The 26848-nt window shown below is 40.4% G+C and overlaps 1 protein-coding gene across 3 annotated transcripts in view; it reads left to right on the top strand.

The window, feature by feature from the left end:
• Positions 1 to 26848, top strand: part of LOC143765042 (A-kinase anchor protein 2-like) — a 186531-nt gene that overhangs the window by 130201 nt on the left and 29482 nt on the right. The window contains exon 1 of one of the 3 annotated variants that reach the window (XM_077251307.1): positions 23060 to 23190. The exons of 1 other annotated variant lie outside the window; for it this stretch is intronic. The gene's annotated coding sequence lies outside the window, so the exon portion shown is untranslated. Of the gene's footprint in view, positions 1 to 23059; positions 23191 to 24108; positions 24166 to 26848 lie in introns of those variants that run through there. One more of the 3 variants, XM_077251324.1, reaches the window with a different exon arrangement.

Below are 26848 nucleotides of genomic sequence, written 5' to 3'. Positions count from 1 at the left end.
GCCGCCATGTGATTGGCTGATTAGAAATTAAGTGTTAACAAGAAGTTGGACAGGTGTACCTAATAAAGTGGCCAGTGAGTGTATATGTTAAATATGCAAATTACCTCTGTACGGAGAAAGAGGACTTAAACTCTATAGCGCCATCTGATTGAAGTAGCGATCCTACAAGTCACAATCAATCCTTTAACGAGTCATGCAATATGACAGGATAAAAGCCAAATCAGAATCTCAATTTGCAGAGACGGTGTTTCAGGGTATTGCCCCTCATCAGTGCAAAGTATGAGAACTGACTTCACAAGGTGAGAGACTCTGGACTGGGGTCTAAGGGGTAAGGTTTCTTCTTGTGGAGAGTGACATACCAGCTGGCTTGTCAATGTAAGGAGGCTTATTCGCCGTGAAATGCTCCCCTGGGAAATTTAATATGCAAATTGCCTCTTCAGAGAGAAAGAGGACTTGAATTCTATATAGCGCCACACCACCTGTTGGAAGCAGCGATTCTACAAGCATAAGTATATATGTGATAGAAACTTTAACATTACATACAGTGGAGGAAATAAGTATTTGATCCCGTGCTGATTTTGTAAGTTTTCCCACTGACAAAGACAGGAACAGTCTATAATTTTAAGGGTAGGTTAGTTGTAACATTAAGAGATAGAATATCAAAAATAAAATCCAGAAAATCACATTGTATAAATTATATACATTTATTTGCATTTTGCAGTGAGAAATAAGTATTGCTCCCCTACGAACCATTAAGAGTTCTGGCTCCTACAGACCACTTAGACGCTCCTAATCAACTCGTTACCTGCCTTAAAGACAACTGTCTTACAGCCATCTTTATAAAAGACCCCTGTCCACAGACTCAATTAATCAGTCAGACTCTAACCTCTACAACATGGGCAAGACCAAAGAGCTTTCTAAGAATGTCAGGGACAAGATCATATACCTGCACAAAGCTGGAATGGGCTACAAAACCATATGTAAGACGCTGGGTGAGAAGGAGAAAACTGTTGGTGCAATAGCAAGAACAGTTGAACAAGGACAGAAAAAATAGATGTTGCAGATGGATATTAACAAGAATGCACATGTACAGTCTGAAAATTGAAAAGTACGGTACATGTTTAATGCCAATGACCTCTGTAACATTGAAATGCACATTATAAGCAAGGTTGCAAAAATAAATCAGTATTTTAAATTGTTCAGTACACAGAAAGCTTAAAAATCTCCATTTCCCGATCTGTCTTCTGGTTCTTGTTATGTAATTTGAGAGCAGCATGATGTAGGGGCAGAGACACTGATTCCAGCGATGTATCACCTATTTTTCTGGTCGATGCATTATTGATTACAACTGTTTTATATGGTGTAAAATTACCAGTTATCTGAATGCTGAGTAGTAAAGCCCTGCTCACACCACTGATTGATAACTTTTTGTGTATACTTTGCATAGGCAGAAAGCTGCTAATCAGTGATACATCACTGGACTCAATTTCGGTTTCTACATCACGCTACCCTCAGGTTATGTTTAAAAAAACAGAGATATATTCCCTTTAAAGAGGGAAAAATTATACATATTTTTATATTACATATTAAGGGATGCTAGACAAACCATTCAACAAAAACAAAATACCTTATATATGGAGCCCATGGAGTTATAGAGTTATATATGGACTCCATGGTGTTATAGAGATATATACAGACTCCATGGAGTTATAGAGGTATATATGGACTCCATAGAGTTATAGAGTCATATGTATGGAGTCCATGGCATTATAGAGTTATATATGGAGTCCGTGGAGTTATGTATGGAGCCCATGGAGTTATAGAGTTATATATGGACTCCATGGTGTTATAGAGGTATATACGGACTCCATAGAGTTATAGAGTCATATGTATGGAGTCCATGGCATTATAGAGTTATATATGGATTCCATGGAGTCATAGAGTTATATATGGACTCCATGGAGTTATAGAGTTATATATGTACTCCATTGAGTTATAGAGCTATATATGGACTCCATGGAGTTACAGAGTTATATATGGACTTCATAGAGTTATAGTTATATATGCAGTTCATGGAGTTATAGTTATATATGGTGTTCATGGAATTATTGCGTTATATATGGACTCCATGGAGTTACAGAGTTGTATATGGAGTCCATGGAGTTATAGAGTTATATATGGACTCCATGGAGTTATAGAGCTATATATATACTCCATTGAGTTATAGCGTTATATATGCAGTTCATGGAGTTATAGAGTTATATATGGTGTTCATGGAATTATGGTGTTATATATGGACTCGGTGGAGTTAGAGTTGTATATGGAGTCCATGGAGTTATAGAGTTATATATGGACTCCATGGAGTTATAGAGCTATATATGGACTCCATGGAGTTATAGAGTTATATATGAACTCCATGAAGTTATAGAGTTATATATGGAGTTCATGGAGTTATAGAGTTATATATGGACCCTGTGGAGTTACAGAGTTGTATATGGAGTCCATGGAGTTACAGAGCTATATATGGACTCCATGGAGTTATAAAGCTATATATGGACTCCATAGAGTTATAGCGTTATAATTGGACTCCATAGTGTTATACAACTATATATGGACTCCATGGACTTATATCGTTATACAGTGGGGCAAAAAAGTATTTAGTCAGTCAGCAATAGTGCAAGTTCCACCACTTAAAAAGATGAGAGGCGTCTGTAATTTACATCATAGGTAGACCTCAACTATGGGAGACAAACTGAGAAAAAAAAAATCCAGAAAATCACATTGTCTGTTTTTTTATCATTTTATTTGCATTTTATGGTGGAAAATAAGTATTTGGTCAGAAACAAACAATCAAAATTTCTGGCTCTCACAGACCTGTAACTTCTTCTTTAAGAGTCTCCTCTTTCCTCCACTCATTACCTGTAGTAATGGCACCTGTTTAAACTTGTTATCAGTATAAAAAGACACCTGTGCACACCCTCAAACAGTCTGACTCCAAACTCCACTATGGTGAAGACCAAAGAGCTGTCAAAGGACACCAGAAACAAAATTGTAGCCCTGCACCAGGCTGGGAAGACTGAATCTGCAATAGCCAACCAGCTTGGAGTGAAGAAATCAACAGTGGGAGCAATAATTAGAAAATGGAAGACATACAAGACCACTGATAATCTCCCTCGATCTGGGGCTCCACGCAAAATCCCACCCCGTGGGGTCAGAATGATCACAAGAACGGTGAGCAAAAATCCCAGAACCACGCGGGGGGACCTAGTGAATGAACTGCAGAGAGCTGGGACCAATGTAACAAGGCCTACCATAAGTAACACACTACGCCACCATGGACTCAGATCCTGCAGTGCCAGACGTGTCCCACTGCTTAAGCCAGTACATGTCCGGGCCCGTCTGAAGTTTGCTAGAGAGCATTTGGATAATCCAGAGGAGTTTTGGGAGAATGTCCTATGGTCTGATGAAACCAAACTGGAACTGTTTGGTAGAAACACAACTTGTCGTGTTTGGAGGAAAAAGAATACTGAGTTGCATCCATCAAACACCATACCTACTGTAAAGCATGGTGGTGGAAACATCATGCTTTGGGGCTGTTTCTCTGCAAAGGGGCCAGGACGACTGATCCGGGTACATGAAAGAATGAATGGGGCCATGTTTCGTGAGATTTTGAGTGCAAACCTCCTTCCATCAGCAAGGGCATTGAAGATGAAACGTGGCTGGGTCTTTCAACATGACAATGATCCAAAGCACACCGCCAGGGCAACGAAGGAGTGGCTTCGTAAGAAGCATATCAAGGTCCTGGAGTGGCCTAGCCAGTCTCCAGATCTCAACCCTATAGAAAACCTTTGGAGGGAGTTGAAAGTCCATGTTGCCAAGCGAAAAGCCAAAAACATCACTGCTCTAGAGGAGATCTGCATGGAGGAATGGGCCAATATACCAACAACAGTGTGTGGCAACCTTGTGAAGAGTTACAGAAAACGTTTGACCTCTGTCATTGCCAACAAAGGATAGATTACAAAGTATTGAGATGAAATTTTGTTTCTGACCAAATACTTATTTTCCACCATAAAATGCAAATAAAATTATAAAAAAACAGACAATGTGATTTTCTGGATTTTTTTTTCTCTGTTTGTCTCCCATAGTTGAGGTCTACCTATGATGTAAATTACAGATGCCTCTCATCTTTTTAAGTGGTGGAACTTGCACTATTGCTGACTGACTAAATACTTTTTTGCCCCACTGTATATGTACAGTAGTTCATAGAGTTATAGAGGTATATATGGACTCTGTGGCATTACAGAGTTATATATGGACTCCATGGAATTATAGAGTTATATATGTACTCCATGGAGTTATAGAGCTATATATGGACTCCATGGAGTTATAGATTTATATATGCACTCCATGGAGTTATAGAGCTATATATAGACTCCATGGAGTTATAGATTTATATATGTACTCCATGGAGTTATATATGGAGTCCTTAGAGTTACAGAGTTATATATGGAGTCTGTGGAGTTATACAGTTATATATGGAGTCCATGGAGTTATAGAGTTACATATGGAATCCGTAGAGTTATAGAGTTATATATGGAGTCTATTGAGTTATATATGGACTCCATGGAGTTATAGAGTTATATATGGAGTTCGTAAAAGTATAGCGTTATAGATGGACTCTATGGAGATATAGAGTTATATATAAACTCTATGGAGTTATAGAGTTATATATGGACTTATAGTTATATATGAAGTCCGTGGAGTTATAAAGTTATATATGAAGTCCGTGGAGTTATAACATTATATATGGAGTCCATGGAGTTATAGAGTTACATATGGAGTCTGTGGCTGTATCTACAGTAATTCCCATACATTATGAGTGCAATGCAGCATGGACAATAGCCAGTTGTCACTGTGATATCTAATCCAAACTGTATAAAACCCTAAAAAAGCATTTAGCAAACTATACCGTTTATGTAGGTTCTGCAGAATATATTTTACATCTGTTATTTAAGATATGTTTGGAGAAATGATCTCACATTTTCAGCCTTCTGGAGCTACACTTTAAAGTGACAATACAGGTAGAAAATGAAAAATCTGCTTTGGGTCAGGGGAAACAACTTCCTGTTTCCCTTTAAAACTAACATACTCCTACTGTTAAGTTTTTCTTCCAATCTCAATATTTATAGAGATTTTCTTAATCCCTTTACCCCAAAGGTGGTTTGCACGTTAATGACCGGGCCAATTTTTACAATTCTGACCACTGTCCCTTTATGAGGTTATAACTCTGGAACGCTTCAACGGATCTTGATGATTCTGACAATGTTTTCTCGTGACATATTGTACTTCATGATAGTGGTAAAATTTCTTTGATATTACCTGCGTTTATTTGTTAAAAAAATTGAAGTTTGGCGAAAATTTTGAAAATTTCGCAATTTTCCAACTTTGAATTTTTATGCCCTTAAATCACAGAGATATGTCACACAAAATACTTAATAAGTAACATTTCTACTTTACATCAGCACAATTTTGGAACCAAAATTTTTTTTTTGTTGGGGAGTTATAAGGGTTAAAAGTTGACCAGCAATTTCTCATTTTTACAACACCATTTTTTTTAGGGACCACATCACATTTGAAGTCACTTTGAGCGGTCTATATGATAGAAAATACCCAAGTGTGAAACCATTCTAAAAACTGCACATCTCAAGGTGCTCAAAACCACATTCAAGAAGTTTATTAACCCTTCAGGTGTTTCACAGGAATTTTTGGAATGTTTAAAAAAAATTAACATTTAACTTTTTTTCACAAAAAATTTACTTCAGCTCCAATTTGTTTAATTTTACCAAGGGTAACAGGAGAAATTGGACCCCAAAAGTTGTTGTAAAATTTGTCCCGCAGTAGGCTGATACCCCATATGTGGGGGTAAATCACTGTTTGGGCGCATGGCAGAGCTCGGAAGGGAAGGAGCGCCGTTTGACTTTTCAATGCAAAATTGACTGGAATTGAGATAGGACGCCATGTCACGTTTGGAGAGCCCCTGATGTGCCTAAACATTGAAACCCCCCACAAGTGACACCATTTTGGAAAGTAGACCCCCTAAGGAACTTATCTAGATGTGTGGTGAGCACTTTGAGAAAACAAGTGCTTCACAGAAGTTTATAATGTAGAGCCGTAAAAATAAAAAATCTTATTTTTTCACAAAAATGATCTTTTCACCCCAAAGTTTTTATTTTGCCAAGGGTAACAGGAGAAATTGGACCCCAAAAGTTGTTGTAAAATTTGTCCCGCAGTAGGCTGATACCCCATATGTGGGGGTAAATCACTGTTTGGGCGCATGGCAGAGCTCAGAAGGGAAGGAGCGCCATTTGACTTTTCAATGCAAAATTGACTGGAATTGAGATGGGACGCCATATCACGTTTGGAGAGCCCCTGGTGTGCCTAAACATTGAAACCTCCCACAAGTGACACCATTTTGGAAAGTAGACCCCCTAAGGAACTTATCTAGATGTGTGGTGAGCACTTTGAGAAAACAAGTGCTTCACAGAAGTTTATAATGTAGAGCCGTAAAAATAAAAAATCATATTTTTTCACAAAAATTATCTTTTCACCCCAGATTTTTTATTTTCCCAAGGGTAACAGACGAAATTGGACCCGTAAAGTTGTTGAAAATTTGTCCTGAGTACGCTGATACCCTATATGTGGGGGTAAACCACTGTTTGGGCACATAGCAAAGTTCTGAAGGGAAGGAGCGCCGTTTGACTTTTCAATGCAAAATTGACTGGAATTTGGAGACCATGTCACGTTTGGAGAGCTTCTGATGTGCCTAAACATTGAAACCCCCCACAAGTGACACCATTTTGGAAAGAATCCAAGAATCTGCAAAAGCCCTAGTCCATGCCCTCATCATCTCCCGCCTTGACTACTGCAACCTCCTGCTCTGTGGCCTCCCCTCTAACACTCTTGCATCCCCCAATCTATTCTAAACTCTGCTGCCAGACTAATTCACCTGTCCCCCCGCTATTCCCCAGCTTCTCCCCTCTGTTAATCCCTGCACTGGCTCCCTATTACCCCAAGACTCCAGTTCAAAACCCTCACAATGGCATACAAAGCCATCCACAACCTGTCTCCTCCATACATCTGTGACCTCGTCTTCCGGTACTTACCTGCATGCAACCTCCGATCCTCACAAGTTCTTCTTCTATATTCCCCTTTTATCTCCTCTTCCCACAATTGCGTTGAAGATTTCTTCCGTGCATCCCCCATACTCTGGAACGCTCTACCCCAACATATCAGACTCTCGCCTGGAAACCTTCAAAAAGAACCTGATAACCTACCTCTTCCAACAAGCATATAACCTGCAGTAACCACCGATAGACCAAACCGTAGGCTAAGTAAAGATATATTATTTAACAAAAAAAGAATTGTGATGTCATTTCTTGTCCAACCTCTTCATTTACATATTCCATTGAAGAATAATGTTTACACACACAGATAGATAGACAGATAGATAGAAAGCTAGAGAGATAATAGATAGATATATATTGTAGATAGATAGCTAGATAATAGCTAGATAGATGAAAGATAATAGATAGATGATAGAGTGATAATAGATAGATGATAGATAGATAATAGATAGATATATCTATGGATAGATACGATAGATAGATAGATAGATAGATAGATAGATAGATAGATAGATAGATAATATCAAGACCAATGTTTATTAATACAATTACGTCCATATATATTTGGACAGAGACATAATTTTTCTAATTTTGGTTATAGACATTACCACAATGAATTTTAAACAAAACAATTCAGATGCGATTGAAGTTCAGACTTTCAGCTTTCATTTGAGGGTATCCTCATTAAAATTGGATGAAGGGTTTAGGAGTTTCAGCTGTGGTAATGTCTATAACCAAAATTAGAAAAATGTTGTCTCTGTCCAAATATATATGGACGTAACTGTAAACATTAATAAAGTGGTACATAAAGAGTTAAATAAAGACACACACACAAAATTTGCGTTAGGCTGGGGTCACACTTGCAAGAAACTCGCACGGGTCTCACACCTCAGTACCCAGCACTGCTGCCGGCACTCGTTCAGCTACGTAGAAATACATGCAGCCGCACACTCCAGTCCCGAGTGCCGGCGTCAGTTCCGGGTATTGATGTGAGAGACTTGTGTGAGTTTCTCGCAAGTGTGACCCCGGCCTTAAACTTAATATCTGTTTAATTTATAAAAACATGGCATGGGCTCCTGTGCAATTTTCTACACCAGAGAGGGAAAGCCAGCGACTATGGACCGATGTTTATAGCCTGAGAAGGGGTTAATACCCATGGATCTTCCCAGGCTATGAATCTCAGCCCGCAGCTGTATATTTAGCCTTTTCTGCCTAAACGACGTGGGTTCCCCTATAATTTATAGCCAGAAAAGGCCATGCAGACAGCTGTGGGCTGATATTCATAGCCTTGGAAGGGACCATGAATATTGAAAAAAAAAGGAAAAAAGCCAACTCACCAGTCCTCGAGAGAAGCACGGAACTCAGTCTTGATGCGCTTGCGCGGTTGCAGTCGAAACATGTCGCTATCCTCATGGGGTTATGGTGAGGTTCGAGGAGCATGTATCTTTTTAAATTTTTGGATTAAAGACTTATATATTTTATCTACATGAAGCTGGAACATTTGCTTTTTCTACCATGAATATTGACCCCCCCTAGCTACAAACACCACCTCTGAGCCGCCCCAGAAATGGTGCATCTGTAAGATGTAAGATGTGCCCTGTAGCGGGGGCATATGGGGTAATAAGTGGTTAATGTCACCTTTGATTGTAAGGTGACATTAAGCCCGGTTAGTAATAGAGAGGCATCAATAATCAACCTATCCATTACTAATCCTATACTTGTTAATGGGTTAAATAAACACACACACATGCAGAATAAAGTATTTTAATGAAATAAAACACCACACAGTTTTGCCATCTTTATTGTACGCTCATTCCTGCGACGCCCTCCATTGCCTGGAGAAAAATAAAAAATAATAAACGAATTATATATGCCCTGGTCCGACAAAGTCCATTTAATAACGAGTGTCCCAAGACGTTCTCCCCTTTAGAGCTGTCACATCAGGAGATGTGACAGCTCTATAGACATCCAGTGACACACTGACAGGAGACAGTGGCTCCTTCAGTGTATCACTGAAGAGGTTACCTGTGTTCAGCCTCTCGCTTCATGGCAATGCTGCGTGTGAATTTTTCCATGCAGCGGTGATGCAAGTGAGAGTATGAACTCTCCACTCACAGCGGTGGAGGGATACAGTGCGGAAGGATACCTTCTGTCATTGTATCGCCGGAGCCCCTGGAGAGCGGTCGCATCTGCCGATGTGACAGCTCTCCACGGGAGATCGTCATGGGACACTCGTTATTATATGGATTACTGCGGATCAGGGAGTATATTGTTGGTTTATTATTTTTATGTTTTCTCCTGGTGATCAATGGCTTAGGGGATTAGCTGTACTGTATATGTGTGTGGGTTTTTTTACACTTGACCACAGTAGCCGGATGATGGGATTACTACTGTCCCATCATCCGGCTACCTGTCACTGTAGCAGGCATATCCGGATGGGACTCGTAGTCCCTTTGGACGATGCCTGCCTACACACAGATCCGCACGCACACACGTACAGCCCCGCACACACACACACAGCGCCAGACACCCACGCAGAGATCCACACAGCTCCGCACACAAACACATAGAGCCCCGCACACACACACAGATACACACAGCCCCGCACAGCCCCGCAGACCCCCGCAGACAAACAGATACACACAATCACCGGCACACAGCCCCGCACATCTTCCCCGCACACACACAGTCCCCGCCCACACACTCTTCCCTCTCCCAATCTGCAGCGTTTCTCGCAGGCACGTCTGAAGATCTTTTTTACATCTGCGGGTTTGCTGCAAATTGGCCTGACACAATGGAAGTCAATGGGTGCAGAAAGGCTGCAGATCCGCAAAAAGAATTGACATACTGAGGAAAAAAAAGTTGCGATTCCGCGTGTTTTTTTCCGCAGCATGTGCACAACAAATGTCAATTTTGCATAGACTAACATTGCTTCTGCACTACACTGCAGATTTGATGCAATTCCACAAAATCCGCAACGTGTGTACATAGCCTTATAGGTGCCTGCCTGCACACAACACCATTACATGAGTGCTGCCATTAAATATACCTATCCCATACCAGACGGTATTGTCCTACTTTATATGCACTTCTGTCTGTCATGTTTTCAATATGTGAAATAACTGATCATAATAGGGTGATATTATCTGGTATCAATACCTCCAAATGTGGTGCTGGAGAAGGATATCAATATGATGGATGGCAAGAAGAACAAACAAATCAATTTTAGAACAAATCAAGCCAGATAAGTTACTCGAAGCAAGGATCACCAATCTATGACTTGCCTATTTTGGACACATCATACGAAGAAAGCAATCACTGGAGAAGATCAAGGTCGGAAGAATAAAAGGAACAAGGTGAAGAGGAATAGCAGCAACCCGATGGCTTGATACAATCTAGAAAGCAGCAGAGAAGACCCTGGTGGACCTATCTAGGCTTGCATAAGATCAATCTTCCTACAGAGCATTCATCAAATCGTCATGGCTTGAGATCGAGCTGAAGGCCGTTAATAATAATAATAATAATAATAATAATAATAATAATTATAATACTAAAACTACAAGCATCATGCATGGCACAGTTTGCATGTTCGGTGTTTCTCTAATGTGCATTTTAGCTTGTAGTCAGTGTCCACTTTGGCTTATAGAGGTAGGTCTTACAATGTCAATATTTCCTAAAGGGCATGTTAATAGAGGTTGTCTTCTTGAGGCAAACCATTTATGGCCACAAATTCAGGGTTTAAAGATGACGTGTTGCTGCATTAGTTAAGGACATTAAATCAGTTATGCACTGAAATGTTTGGCTACAAAGATTTCTATGTTAGACAAACAAGGAGGGAGAACTGCTGGAATCTACTGACAGAAAGTAGTTTTACAGATACTTAAAATACATGAAAGTCACTTTCAAATAGGTTAATGGTTAAATATGAAACACATGTTTCACTGTATGATCATGCATGTGGCACTAACTAGCATTTTACCAGAAACATTAATTGCTGCTTGTTTCTGGTACATTTTTTTGTGTAAAAATTTAATTTTTATTTCTTCATTGTCCAATAGCATAAAATTCCGTGAGGCACAAGCGGTGTCAATATGATCACTGCACCCCTCAATGTATTCAATGGGGGTGTGGTTTGAAAAATGGGGTCACACATGGAGGAGCTCTCCTGTTTTGGCACCTCGGGGACTCTACCAATGTGACATGGCTCCCTGACACTATTCTAGCAAAATCTGAACTCCAATAGGGAGTGTCTTTCCTTCTGAGCTTTTCACTGTACCTCAAAAGTAGTTTTTGACCACATATGAGGTATTGGTGTACTCAGGATAAATTGCATAACAAATTGTACCACTCCTTTTCACCTATTATCAATTTTAAAAATTAAAAACCTCAGGGCTAAAGCAACCTTTTAGTAGAAAAAATTAGCTTCTCGAGAGGTGTAGTTTCCAAAATGCAACATGGCATTCACAATCTATTCCAGCTATTCATAAATTCAATTGGCACTCTCTCTTACGGGCCCTGCCAGGTGCCCAGTCAGTAGTTTCCCCCACACATGGGGTATCAGCACACTCAGGAGAAATAGCACAACAAATTTTTTTGTCCATTTTCTCTTGTTACCCTTGTGGAAATTAAAAACTTGGGGATAAAACAACATTTTTTGCAGGAAAAAATGTAATTTTTTATTGTCATGGTTCAACGTTATAAAATTCTGAGAAGCACCTGTGGGTTCAAGGTGCTCACCACACCTCTAGATAAGTTCAACGAGAGGTGTAGTTTCCAAAATGGGGTCACTTGTGGGGGTTTCCATTGTTTAGGCACATCAGGGGCTCTGTAAATGTGACATGGCGTCCGCTATCTATTCCAGCCAATTTTGCACTTCAAAAGTCAAATGGTGCTCCTCCCTTCTGCGCCCTGCTGTGTGCCCAAATAGTAGTTTTTTACCACATATGGGGTATTGTGAAATTTCTCCTGAGTACACCAAGATTTATCGTGTATTTTCTCCTATTACCCTTGTGAAAATGAAAAAGTTGGGGCTAAAGCAACCTTTTTGCAGTAAAAATTAAAATTTTCATTTTTTCCTTCCATGTTGCTTTAATTCCTCTGACGCACCTAAAGAGTTAATAAACTTCTGGAATGGGGTTTTGAGTACTTTGAGGGTTGCATCTTTTAAAAAGGTGTCACTTTTGGGTATTTTCTGTCCCATAGGCCCTTCAAAGTCACTTCAAATATAATGTGGTCGTTAAAAAAAAATTGGTTTTGTACATTTTGTTGGAAAAATGAAATTAAAAATTGCTGATTAACTTCCCAACAAAAAAAAAATGTTTAAAAAATTATGCTGATGTAAAGTATACTTGTGGCAACTGTTATTATCTTTTTTGTGCAGATAAATATTTGGTTTAGGGTTCGCTGACATCTGCATATAAACTCAATAATTTTTATGTACTCCTATTTAGAAAGAGTAATCTCAACATTTTCTGTAGTTAAAACTTTACATAAAAATAGCTTTTTTTTGCTGCAATAAAGTTCTATAAATGTAACATTCTAAGAAAAGCATGAGCCTTGGCAACCTGCCAGCCTCTGGATTACTGGAATTGTAAGTTGTGAGAGAACAGACTATTACATTCTCAAAGCAAATTGATAAGTGTCATCTAAATTCTCAAGGTCACAAGCAATCTTAATGTTAATTAGTTCACAGAAGGCAGCAGAATACACTGTGTGCAGAATTATTAGGCAAGTTGTATTTTAGAGGAATATTTTTATTATTGATCAACAACTATGTTCTCAATCAACCCAAAAGACTCATAAATATCAAAGCTTAATATTTTTGGAAGTTGGAGTGGGTTTTTTTAGATTTGGCTATCTTAGGAGGATATCTGTTTGTGCAGGTATCTATTACTGTGCAGAATTATTAGGCAACTTAATAAAAAGCAAATATATTCCCATCTCACTTGTTTATTTTCACCAGGTAAACAAATATAACTGCACAAAATTTAGAAATAAATATTTCTGACATGCAAGAACCAAACCCCAAAAAATGAGTGACCAATATAGCCACCTTTCTTTATGATGACACTCAACAGCCTTCCATCCATAGATTCTGTCAGTTGCTTGATCTGTTTACAACCAACATTGAGTGCAGCAGCCACCACATCCTCCCAGACACTGTTCCGAGAGGTGTACTGTTTTCCCTCCCTGTAGGTCTCACATTTTATGAGGGACCACAGATTCTCTATGGGGTTCAGATCAGGTGAACAAGGGGGCCATGTCATTATTTTTTCTTCTTTGAGACCTTTACTGGCCAGCCACGCTGTGGAGTAGTTGGAGGCATGTGATGGAGCATTGTCCTGCATGAAAATCATGTTTTTCTTGAACGATACCGACTTCTTCCTGTACCAGTGCTTGAAGAAGTTGTCTTCCAGAAACTGGCAGTAGGTCTGGGAGTTGAGCTTCACTCCATCCTCATCCCAAAAAGGTCCCACAAGTTCGTCTTTGATGATACCAGCCCATACCAGTACCCCACCTCCACCTTGCTGAGTCGGAGTGGAGCTCTCTGCCCTTTACTGATCCAGCCTCTGGCCCATCCATCTGGCCCATCAAGAGTCACTCATTTCATCAGTCCATAACACCTTTGAAAAGTCAGTCTTAAGATATTTCTTGGCCCAGTCTTGACGTTTTATATTATGTTTCTTGCTCAAAGGTGGTCGTTTTTCAGTCTTCCTTACCTTGGCCATGTCCCTGAGTATCGCACACCTTGTGCTTTTTGTTACTCCAGTAACGTTGCAGCTCTGAAATATGGCAAAACTGGTGGCAAATGGCATCTTGGCAGCTTCACTCTTGATTTTCCTCAATTTATGGGCAGCTATTTTGCGCCTTTTTTGCCCAAAACGCTTCTTGCGACCCTGTTGGCTATTTGCCATGAAACGCTTGATGGTTCGGTGATCACACTTCAAAAGTTTGGCAATTTCAAGACTGCTGCATCCCTCTGCAAGACATCTCACAATTTTGGACTTTTCAGAGCCCATCAAATCTCTCTTCTGACCCATTTTGCCAAAGGAAAGGAAGTTGCCTAATAATTTAGCACACCTTATATAGGGTTTTGATGTCATTAGACAACACCCCTCCTCATTACAGAGATGCACATCACCTGATTTACTTAATTGGTATTTGGCTCTTAAGCCTGAACAGCTTGGAGTAGGACAACATGTATAAAAAGTATCATGTGATCAAAATACAACCTGCCTAATAATTCTGCACACGGTGTAGAATAAAACCAACTGATATTTGTGAAGTTAGAAACTTCTATTATTGAATCTGTATCAATGGGGAAGAGTTAATTGATATGGAGCTAATTGTATCAATTTTGTGACACCTTAGACAATTCCAGGATAATGGTATCCATGTCACTTCAAAGTTATACTTGATTCACGGTCAAGTCCAAAGCACTGTCTTGGAACCTGTGTGTAGTATTTCACACCCAGAGCTATTTATATGCGTCTTTCAAAGACAAGTCCAACCATAACTTTTACCTAAATTATCCATTCCTCCTTTACTGAGAAAGCAGCATTTGAATTGATATGTAAATGAAGCTGAAGAACTATTTGTAGATTTGAAGTCTCTGTCACTCCAGCTCTATTCCCCAACACAGTGCCACCTCATCCTGCTTGACTGAGGACTCCTTTACCTGAAATCACCCAACATAGAGGTTGTCAGTCAAGCAGACGGAGGTGGTGCTGGGAGGGGAATGATAGAGGCTTGAGATCTACAATAGATCTTCAGCCTCATTTCTATATCAGTTCAAACCCTGATTTCTCAGTTATGGAGGAACGGATTGGCCATGTAATGTACACACGTTGCAGATTTTGATGCACTTCCGCTGCGTTTTTGGATCCTGATGTGACAGCTCTATACTGGAGATCATCGTGGGACACTCGTTATTAAATGGACTGCGTCAGACCAGGGAGTATACTGTTGTTTTTTTTTTCCAGGCGATCGAGGGCGTTGCAGGAATGAGCGCACAATAAAGATGGCAAAACTGTGTGGTGTTTTATTTCATAAAAATACTTTATTCTGCATGTGTGTGTTTATTTAACCCATTAACAACTATAGGGTTAGTAGTGGATAGGTATCTTATTGGCACCTCTCCATTACTAACCAGGCTTAATGTCACCTTACAATCAAAGGTGACATTAACCCCTTATTAGCCCATATGCCACCGCTACAGGGCAGTGGAAAGAGAGAGGCTAAGTGCCGGAATTGGCGCATCTGCTATTTCTGGGGCGGCTGAGGGCTGGTGTTTGTAGCAAGGGGGCCAATATCCATGGTCCCTTCCTAGGCTATGAATATCAGCCCGCAGCTGTCTGCATAGCCTTTTCTGGCTATAAATTATAGGAGGACTCCACGTCAAATTTGTTGGGGAGGTCCCCCTATTTTAGTAGCCAGTAAAGGCTAAGCATACAGCTGGGGGTTGAGATTTATAGCCTGGGAAGATCTATGGCTATTAACCCTTTCTCATGCTATAAACATGTGCCCCTAGTCGCTGGCTTTCCCTCTCTGGTACAGAAAATTGCGCGGGAACCCACACCATTTTTCTTTCAATTTTTTTATAACTTAAACAGATACTGGTTTTAGGCCGGGGTCATACTTGCGAGAAACTCGCACGAGTCTCTCACATCAATACCCGACACTGACGCCGGCACTTGGGAACGGAGTGTGCGGCTGCATGTATTTCTATGTATCTGAACGCTACAGTCCGAGTGCCGGCGGCAGTGCTGGGTATTGAGGTGCAAGACTTGTGCGAGTTTCTCGCAAGTGTGAGACCAGCCTAACGCACATTTTGTGCATGTGTCTTTATTTAACTCTTTATGTACCATTTTATCAATGTTTATTACTAAACATCGGTCATGGTATTATCTATCTATCTATGGATATATCTATCTAATATCTAGCTGTCTATCTATCTATCTATCTATCTATCTATCTATCTATCTATCTATCTACAGTATCTATCCATAGATATACCTATCTATTATCTATCTATCTATTATCTATCTTTCATTTATCTAGCTATTATCTATCTATCTATCTATCTGTCTGTCTGTCTGTCTGTCTGTCTGTCTGTCTATCTATCTGTGTGTGTAAACATTATTCTTCAATGGAGGATGAAAATGAAGAGGTTGGACAAGAAATTATGTCACAATTCTTTTTTTTTTTTGTTAAATAATATATTTTTATTTAGCCTACAAAAACGCATACAAATCTGCATGAAAAAACGCATGAAAATCCGCATAAAAAACATACAAAAAGCTCACAAAAACGCATCAAAAACGCGCTGATTTTTACCTGCGATTTCTGCTAGGAGATGCAGATTCTGTGCAGAAAATTCTGCAGACAAATCTGCAACGTGTGCACATACCCTAAAAGCTGCTGCTACCCCGTGACTGGAGGAAAGGTTCTTCCAGAGGTATAGTGGCAAAAATGGAAGCTGGCACGTTTAAGCGGGCTGCTGTGCGGGAATGAAGAGTCTTGGGATTTCAAAACCGTTTTTATTAATACCAATGCGTTTCTCAAGGTATAAAAACAAAGCCCAAGGTATAAAACTAAAGGCTTTGTTTTATACCTTGAGAAAGGTGCCTGTCGGGCTCAGAAACGCGTTGGTAGTAAGAAAAAATTTTAAGAAAAGGCTTTTCATTCCCACAGCACAGCCCACCTAAACGTACCAGCTTACATTTTTTTGCCATTGTTTCACATATTGGCATTCAGTCCTGAGACAAAAGTGACATAACCTATGAGAATTGCAGACAACTTGCAAGTGATAATTCCTTAAGCTGGCCATACACATTAGATGGCTGTCGATCGATCGACGCTTCAGGTGATCATTCAGCCGTCAGCCATCTCAGCTGACTCTCATGCACAGGAGCGCTTGCTCGGCCAAGCATTCTTGTGTTCTCTTTATGAAAACCTCTGACACTTTGGCCAATGGCTTATCTCTTGGAGAACAATGCGACTTGCAGTCCGAAATCGGACATGCACGATCAACATCTCTCCTGACGATAGGCCACCCTGCGACCCATACGCATTAGACCGTAAGCCCAACACCTAAATGTTGGTAGGTCAGTCCGACATTAGTGTATAGGCACATTTCAGGCATCAGTGATGTACATTCTGGCCATGGGTTTCCCGATCAATACTCACTAGCCTCATAGGCTTACAGTTGTCAAGTAACATTATCTCCTTCCCATGCAAATGGCACTGCTATCAAATGCCCACATAATACAGCACCCATATTTTCATAATAGTAAGACTAACACTTATCTACATATTACAGTCATATATTGACCATATAGCTTTGTCACACATTCTAAAGAAAACCTTTTCATCATGTGCAAATTACAATCACTGCCATGAAGGTCTTCCATTATTTTGCCACACATAAGAGCACAATACATTTAGTTCTTCTGGAACTACACTGTTATTTTACAAGTCTCAGGACAGGAAACATGTGTTTATCAGAGAGAAAGCATACATTGGTTGCATTCTTTGCAAATAGTCTACTTCTCATAGTTATTAAGGCTCAAGTGTAGGAAATTAGTAGGAAATTTGCATTTCTCAACAATTGTAATCGTTAAAGGGGTCATCCACTATTCTGACAACCCCTTCTTAAAGGTAATCTGCTAGTAGGATCAACCTTCAAAAGCCATCTATATGAGCATGTGTGGTGCCCCAGGGTCCTGGTCGTCACAGTAGCATTGCTTTCCTCACGGGGAGAGTGATGTTACACTTGACGGCAAGAAGGAATAACTGCAACCAGGTACCACAAACATGCAACACTCCAGGCCACCAGGGGGAGGTTTTGATCCTACTTGCTAGGTGACTCCCCATATATATATATATATATAACTGGTAGTCTGTAGGGAGAAGTCAGTTCAGTCTTGCCAGGAAACAGGCTGGATCAGTCTGAGGCAGAGGAAGGTTTTACGGAGCTGTGCCGCCGTAGTGCAGCAGTTCCTGGAAAGAGACATTTAGAAGGTCGAATTGATTGCAGCGAACATGCAGGAGAGCAAAGCACAGGAGAAGATACCAGGGGGAGACCAGCCCCGAGCAGGCTGCCTCTTTCTGAGGTGCAGAGACCGGTAGCCGGAACACCGAGGTTTTAAGGACCTCTATGACTTATATCAGACACCGGCAGGACAGCCGAACTTTAAGTTACCTGTCCGACCTAACACCCAGGAGGCACGGTGGCACCCCTCAGAGGCCGGGGCATGCTAATGTCCCTATAAACAGCCTCAAGCCACCAGTCATACGGGTTATGTCCTATCCTATCCGGGGGACAGAGAAAGAGAGAGATAACATCTGTGAGGACCTTATGTGAAGCTTTAAGCAGTAAGGAACTACACCACCACGGCGCTAGAGGAAGGCTTTTGATTTCCATCTGGGTAAGGGGACTCCTAACTTGCCTTCAAGCCGGCTGGACCCTGCCTGCCCTGTGATCTGGTGCCCTGGACTGTGGCTGCCTGAAGTCTTCAGTAAACCAAGGTAAAGAGACTGCAACCTTGTGTCCTCGTTCTTTACTGCACTCCTCACCATCTTCCATCTACACCACGGGAGCCCTGGGGATACACTTCACCTGTGGGAAGTTATACCACCTAGCTGCCACAACATCACCCCAGAGGACCCCTTAAAGCAGCGTCGGTCCCCATTGACCGAACACCACAGGTGGCGTCACGAACATAAACTCTATTCACCAAATCCTCTTTAAAGACTTTCCCCTTTTACATGGGCACCCAGGGCCACGGACCGGGTCGCCACCGTGACATCCTCCTGTGAACACCGGACCCGGTACCGGGTACCCCACGGCCCTGGCGGGCGACTTACATGCAGGTCATAGGAAGTTGAATAAAATGATACCTTGATATTTGTAATTCAATGTCTTATTCCAGAGATATGTTTTATTTTAGATATAAATGTCCTCTTTGATGCTATGAGCCAGACACTGATTTGCATGAGAATATGCCTCCAGAGCTTATTTTGCATGAAGGGAGAGTTACCAGTGTGAAACATATAAGTGCCGCTCTCTGCCCTCCTGATCTCACTGCAGAGCTGTGTGTGATTATACCTGACACTGCAGGTTCCTTTCCGCTTCAGCTTCCAGCTCACAGGCAGACAGGGTTACAATGCAGCAGAGCTGTGAGAGCTGCAGCTGCTAATGTGTTTGATATGAGACAGAGTTCAGTTCTGCTGTTCTGTGTTATTACATGTCTCACACTAGTAACTCCCCCTTTAATTTCTAATAAGTTCTGGTGACAGAGTCTTATGCAGATCAGTGTCCTGTTCATAGTCATTCTCATGCTGATCTATGACCTGCCCATAGCCCTGAACAGCTCATTTACATATATGAAAAATGAGGATTTCTGTGGAATAAGATATTGAACTGCAGATATCAAGGCATCATTTTATTCAGCTTCCAAGGACCTACATGCCCACATAGATGGCTTAGGATAGTTGATCCTACTGACAAATTCTCTTTAAATACTATATTTACCAGTGTAAAATAAAAATGCCTTATACTCACCTCCCGCACCAGTCCTGTTCCAACTATGTCGGCGCCAGGTCTCCCAGGTCTTGGGTGAAATTGTTAAGTCACGTGAGCACTGCAACCAATCGGCGACTGCTAACGGGCTGCAGCTGCTGATTCAGTACTTCACAAGCCCTGGGAGACCCGGCACCGACATTGCTGGAATGGCGCCAGTGGGGGGAGGTATCTGTTATTTGCATTTTACACTGAGAAATATATTATTTTTTAAGGGGTTGTAAGGGTAGTGGACAACCCTTTGAAAGACTCATACATACAGTATCATCAACTTCATATATATTTTTTAATGTAACATCAGATTGAACCCTAGGAGAAAAAAAATAAAAGGCTTCTTGGGATATCTTTCCTTCTTTAAAAATACAGAACGGGTAAACCAGTCCTAATTTGCAATCATTTAGAAGCCTGAATTTAAACCTGTTTATTATTATCTTAGACTTCTTCAAAGTTTTCTATTTTTTATTATTCTTATTATTAATGCTATTTTTTAATTGCATAAAGTTTTTTTTTACATATCTGTAGCTGGATTGCAATCTTTCTGACAGCTGATGATACTATCCGAGCTGTGCTAGAGTCGGTAGCTCTTATGTAACAGTAGGCCACTTTGATCAGTTGACTAATGAGGCGTAAAAACAAGATGTAGTAGTATTGTATCATGTCTCCGCGGAAAGAGAAAAAAAAAACACTACCAAATTGTCTGGAAAATAAAGCATAGCTTCAGTGTTGCAGCCTGCGCATGTAGAACTATTGAATTACAGCCTAGGTTTTTGTTAAGGGGTTAACAAGGCTCGGTGCCATGTTTTCTGTACACCTGGAGCAGTGAACAAGATGTGCTAGAATTTCAGGTCTCTTGATCAAGTATCTGTGTACTGTGGATTGCTGAATGTTATTGTATTGGAGAATGCCAGGTTCTGGTGACAGAGGTGCGTCTTATTTGTTCGCCCCAAGCTTCATTGTGTGTCTCTGTAGGAGATGTCTGCATACAGAGGAGCAGGGATCATGGTACACAAAGCCGTGATGGAGTTTCACCCTGCCTGGTTTCCCAGGGAGGAATAGAAGTGTTAGCACCCTACTTAATATGTGCTTTTCACCTGAGTATTCCTTCAGAGAACCTTTCAGGCAGGAAAAAACGCACAGGTTTTTTATGCATTTTTTTATGCATTTGTGAAAAACTGCAAAAGTGATAAAATATTTGACATGCTGCAGTTTACAAAAAAAAATTACACCACAGCTCAAAAAACATAAGGAAAATAAACGATTTTAGGAATCTCATTTATTTTGCTACTACTGTAAAAAAAAATGACGCACATGAGCATCTGCTAGCTCTATCTGCTCTAGCGGTATGACAAGTCGGCACTTGCGTTAACAGCAGCCCGTTAACACATGTGTTGAACGGGCTGCTGTTAGCGCAATGTGAACCTAGCCTAATGTAGTTGAAGGTTTGCCACAAATTAATTTGTTGGTGGATTCTATTAATATCTCAGAATGTGCAGAAAAAAATAGGAAAGGGTTGGTGCTTGTTCCATTTTAATAATTTGTTTTAAAGACAATCTGTCACCAGGTTCTTGTTACCCCATCTGAGAGTAGCATGATATAGGAGCAGAGACACTGATTCCAGTGTTGTGACATTTACTGGGTTGCTTCCTGTAGTTTTGATAAAATCACTATCTGTTGCAGATTGAATTTACCATAGCTGACTGCTGAGCCCCATATAACCAGCACACACCACTGATTTACAACTTTCTGTCTACACTGTAAATGGGCACAAAGTCACCAATCAGTGGTGGGGGGCAGGTAAATACAGAGCGCATGAATATGGAGGACTACCTGGCAGCAGGCTTACTAGTCCTCTAGTGTTTATTTCCTGCTGATAACACTGTGATTGTATCAAAACTACAGCAAGCAGCTCAGTAAGTGACACATCGCTGGAATCAGGGTCTCTGTCCCTACATCATGCTCCTCTCAGACTATGTGGCAAAATGTGACGACAGATTCCCTTTTAAGATAAGAGGTGGGGAAAGTACATCTGATAGCCAAATAATCTGCTGTCACTTCAAGTAATACCATACTTCTTTATAAGAGCATGTTCCTGTACAGTCTCTGGGCATTAATGTATTACTATGCAAACATACAGGATGCATCTGTAGCAGCTCTAGAGAACAATGTGGAGTTCTTTTTATTAGCTCTATGTAATGACACGGAAGCTGCAACTTCTTTATAAGCGCAAACAATGAATTTTGCACGGTGGCTCAGTGGTTAGCACAGCAGCCTTGCAGCGCTGGGGTTCTGGGTTCAAATCCCACCAAGGACAACATCTGTATGGAGCTTGTATGTTTTCCCAGTGTTTGCGTGGGTTTCCTCCGGGTTCTCCAGTTTCCTCCCACATTCCAAAGACATACTGATAGGGAATCTAGATTGTGAGCCCCAACGGGGACAGCGATGATAATGTGTACAAACTGTAAAGCGCTGCAGAATATGTTAGCGCTATATAAAAAACAAACATTATTATTATTATTTTCTGCTATTTATGTTATGCTCCTAAAGATGGACATATAATAGATAGATAATAGATAATCGATAGATAGATAGATAGATAGATAGATAGATAGATAGATAGATAGATGGATAATGATAGATAATAGATATCGGATCAATAGATAATAGATATTAGATGATACAGTAGATAGATAGATATGAGATAGATAGATATGAGATAGATAGATATGAGATAGATAGATATGAGATAGATAGATATATAGATAATAGATAGATAATAGGTAGATAGATGATAGATACAGTAGATAGATAGATATGAGATAGATAGATAGATAGATAGATAGATAGATAGATAGATGATAGATAGATAGATAGATAGATAGATAGATAGATAGATAGATAGATACGGGCTAGATAGACATAAGGACATAGCAGCGAGCAGGGTGGACATCCTTCCTAAGGTCTGGCTCACAATAGACTGTTCCGCTGGGCTTCCTTTCCTCCACCCTCCTGCTCTTGGCTATATATTTTAGGCCTCTGTATTTCCACCTTATCGTTGATATCTACCGTTGAGCCCTTTGGCGAGCCCCCATCGCTCAGCACAGGGGAGGCTATAACATAGGCAGACGCTGTCACACAGCCTTGAACACCATGCTTGTGTATGTAAAGCTGAGGCCTGGATTTCCTTCGCCTTTCCCGCCCCTCATACACACTGCTTTTTTTTAGTAGTTTTAGAAGGGTCTCATTGTATAAACTGACTTGAAGGCAGGGCTGCCCTCTTTTTGTGTATCCCAGCCCCCATTCCTGTGACATCATTCCTTGCAAGAAAGCAGGATGGAATTTTGATTTGGAAGTGTAGAAAAGAGGCTTTTGTGGGAGAGGAGCAGTGGGGCTGCCTAGAAAGTGGAGCTAGTCCAAGATCTGGGGGTAAGTCTCACTTTTCTGACACTAGCTTCCATCACCCTTTCTTTTCTGTGAGGAGGACGGTTCCTCCGGACGGGGCTTTAGATGGGACGACAATAACCGTGCAGTAGCTGAGGGTGTGGGGACTTTCATCAGCTTCCTCGCTATGTCACAGAAGACTTTGGACGTCCTCACTAGTAGTTGTACTTATTAGTGTTCTTTTCTTGTTGCCAGCCAATCTTTGGGTTTTTTATAGCATTGTTTCTTTTCTACGTTCTTACGTCGACGAGAGCCTGCTTAGTTTAGTTCTGACGACGACCTATAGAAATTCATCCGTTTTCCGTGTGTAGACGACCAAACAGGGTTTACAACAAGTTTTTGTTCAATTTCCAGATCCAGAAAGTGAAAATGAGTGTTTAATGCGGCAGTTGTGTCCTCTGTGCTCGGCTCTGGGCGGACATCTGTCTGGGGCTTAGTTCACACTTACATCACTTCATAGTGCAGTGAGACAGCAGCTGAGGGATATCAAGGGGATACGTCCATATATCCAAGTGGGCCAAGACTATAAAAGAGAGAAGCTACTGTTCGTGAAGATGCTCCAAGACTGAGGATCTTACTCCGCTGTGTGCAGCTTTATTCTTTGTGGCAGTCATTAATCTGCTTTAATAATCCCTGTAATGTGATCGTTATAGGCTGGATTATTTTTACCTTGTATTGACTTGCGTAAAGTCTTGGCGGTTGTGTGGCTCATTAATTAGCTGTTTGTCATGTAATGCTGTAGATTTGAGAACACAGTGCTAAGTTGAGGGCTGCATGCTTCCGTTTCTCCCATAGACTGTGACATCAGTGGGACTAGGCATACATGTCAGGAATAGGGACCCGGAACATCTGTTCCCAGGATCTGTGCGGTCCCATGGGTCAGCCCCATAAATCTGACTTTTGTGGAATAATATTAAAATGTGAGAGTCCTCAGTGTGGAAAATCAAGTCAATTTGCCAGGTCAGTCTTTGGGTGGATCACATAACACATGATCATCTTCTGCTTATCAAAGGATGAATGTCCAAATAGTCTAACTAGAAAATGAATGCCATAGGCTATATATATATATTTTTTAATTTATTTTTTTTGCCACATTGTTTTGTAACCATTTTCAAAAACGTTGTCATTCTACCACAGCAAAAATGCAATGTGCCCGCAATAGTGGGAATGTAGCCTAAAAGTTGCAGCTAATTAATTTAAGTACTGGGATGGTAATAAGACAACTGAAGACACAGTAAATGAGAGCAAGAAACAATTAGGCTACGGCGGACCACATCTTAACTGATACTCTGCCCCATATATATATGTATGTGTGTGTGTGAATGCATGTGTGTATATGTATCTCCGCCCCATATATATAACTCCGCCCCATATATATGTATGTGTGTGTGTGTGAATGTATGTATATATATATATATATATATATATATATATATATATATATATATATATATATACATATATATATTATGACAACATATGGAACATTTTGCTTTTAGTGGCTATTTAGTCAATGTTAATAAAAGGTATTTTTGTTACTCGTTATGGAGGAGACTACTCTGAACATATAAATGGTTAATAGCAAATTTGTACCCAGGCCTGACTATTATGACAACTACCATATGATACACCAGTGACTGTTAGGTCTCATTCAGACATCTGTCATTCCAGACTCTGAAATTTGTCTATTTCTTCACGTATGAAAATAAAAACCCAGACATTTGAAGGAGACCTTTACCAGTGACTGGGGAAGCATTGACTGAGGATACTATAAGACAATAGCATTGGCGATGATGACGTTTTGGCACCAGGGTTAGAACAATGTGACAGGGAGGTGACGCTAAGCTAAAAATATATAATATCACTGTCTTTTGGCTTTTAAGTCAGGATAGTACAACTTTGTATCAGTGCAACAATATCACTACACCTTTTCACACTAATAATATTTTCTACCTGTTTATTTTATTAGACTTTATTGTTGTCCAAGTGAAGTCAAACTCATAATACATAGCACTTTGGTCCAGCACATAAACCAAATCCCTGAGATACTGGTATAAATCACAAAGAGATAAGAAAAGAGCTCTAAAATAATGTTAAAATATCAAAGAAAGTAGATATATAAAATGTAATTAAAAAGACTATATAAAACATGAAGTACTTCTAGTTGAGGGACACTTACAATTAGCTGTTTATAAAGCCAGCAATATAGACCAAATAACAAAGCATATGAAAAAATGGGTATAATATAATGCCAGTGCACATGAATATGAAAACCCTCCCACTGAAGTCTAAGCTAGCAAAGGACTCAACATAACATTATTGTGAATTACCCCCATCAGTATTGTTATGCTCAATATAGATGGTATGGTTACCTGCGATAGGGAAATCCTTGCTGCTAGGGATATGACAGTGTGTCCCTCCACCCTGACGCGCGTTCTGCCTTACTTGCATCTTCCGGGGGCAGTGGTTTTTTTTTTTTTATAATTTTTCATAGACTTGTTGCTTTACCTAATGTGTCTCAACTATGACCTACATAAAATCAGATACACAATTATTTTGGTTTAAATTATGATCTCTACATCTGTTCATATAGAATTTAACAATAGGGATCTTGGAAAGTTATTACTAGAACTTAGTAAAAATGTACCCCTACATAAGGCTTGTATTACTGCTTATTTGAATGCACAGTCCCCATTCTACATGTGGTCTGGCTTTCATAGCTCATTAAAAAGCAATTAAGAATAAAGTAGGCTGATGTGAGGTCCCAAGCCAGAGAATGTTAATGGATCGTTAATGACTCGTGTGTACTGGAATGTGTAATATGCAGCATATACATAGTCCTCAGGGGTGCGTAAAATGCAGTATAAAATTATATCAAATCTACAAAGGAAGATTTTAGTGGATCTAAGAACTCTACAAATGTTTGTCAGTCAAAATGCCAGATCTGCCATATTAAAAGCTAATAAAATGAATGGAAAATTTCATTTATTGAGAGATTGTGTGAATCATGTTTTGTTCACTAAGGCCAGTGTCACACTTGCGTGTGCAATGCGAGAGACTCCATACCCGATGCTGCCGCCGGCACTCGGGACCGGAGTGTGTGGCTGAATGTATTTCTATGCAGCTGAATGCTCCAGTCCTGAGTGCCGGTGGCAGGGTCGGGTATTGAGGTGAGAGACTCTTGCGAGTTTCTCGCATTGCACACGCAAGTGTGACCCCCGGCCTTAGTGAGATACATTGTTGTGGTAGCCATATTTGCTACATTTGATAACAGGCAATTCGGGCTTATTAGATGTTACCTTTACAGGGGTTGTCTGGTCTAAAATGATAATTCTTTGGTCACTCTATGTGACTGTAGACTTGGGAAATGACACAACGCAAGCACTGCGCACTGTGAGGTTTCTCCGGTGTCAGCGCCGGGGACATCGGTCACGTGAACACAAGTATGCAATATGCACGCGCCAGGCCAGAATCCAACTAGTCTGTGTCCGGCCTGGCGCAATGCACTAACATTGAAACAGTCTAGTTAATGGTGACTGCTGACTTGTTGTTTTAGACCGGACAAACCCTTTAAACTGGAACTGACCACAAACTTCTATTTCAATGTGGTTTGTCAATAAAAGGCAACAAATATAATAAATAT

The sequence above is a fragment of the Ranitomeya variabilis genome, chromosome 1 (genome assembly GCF_051348905.1).
Source record: "Ranitomeya variabilis isolate aRanVar5 chromosome 1, aRanVar5.hap1, whole genome shotgun sequence".
In the NCBI taxonomy this organism is placed as follows: Eukaryota; Metazoa; Chordata; class Amphibia; order Anura; family Dendrobatidae; genus Ranitomeya; species Ranitomeya variabilis.
The sequence above is the reverse complement of the archived record's forward strand: the minus strand, read 5'-3'. Positions and strand labels throughout refer to the sequence as shown.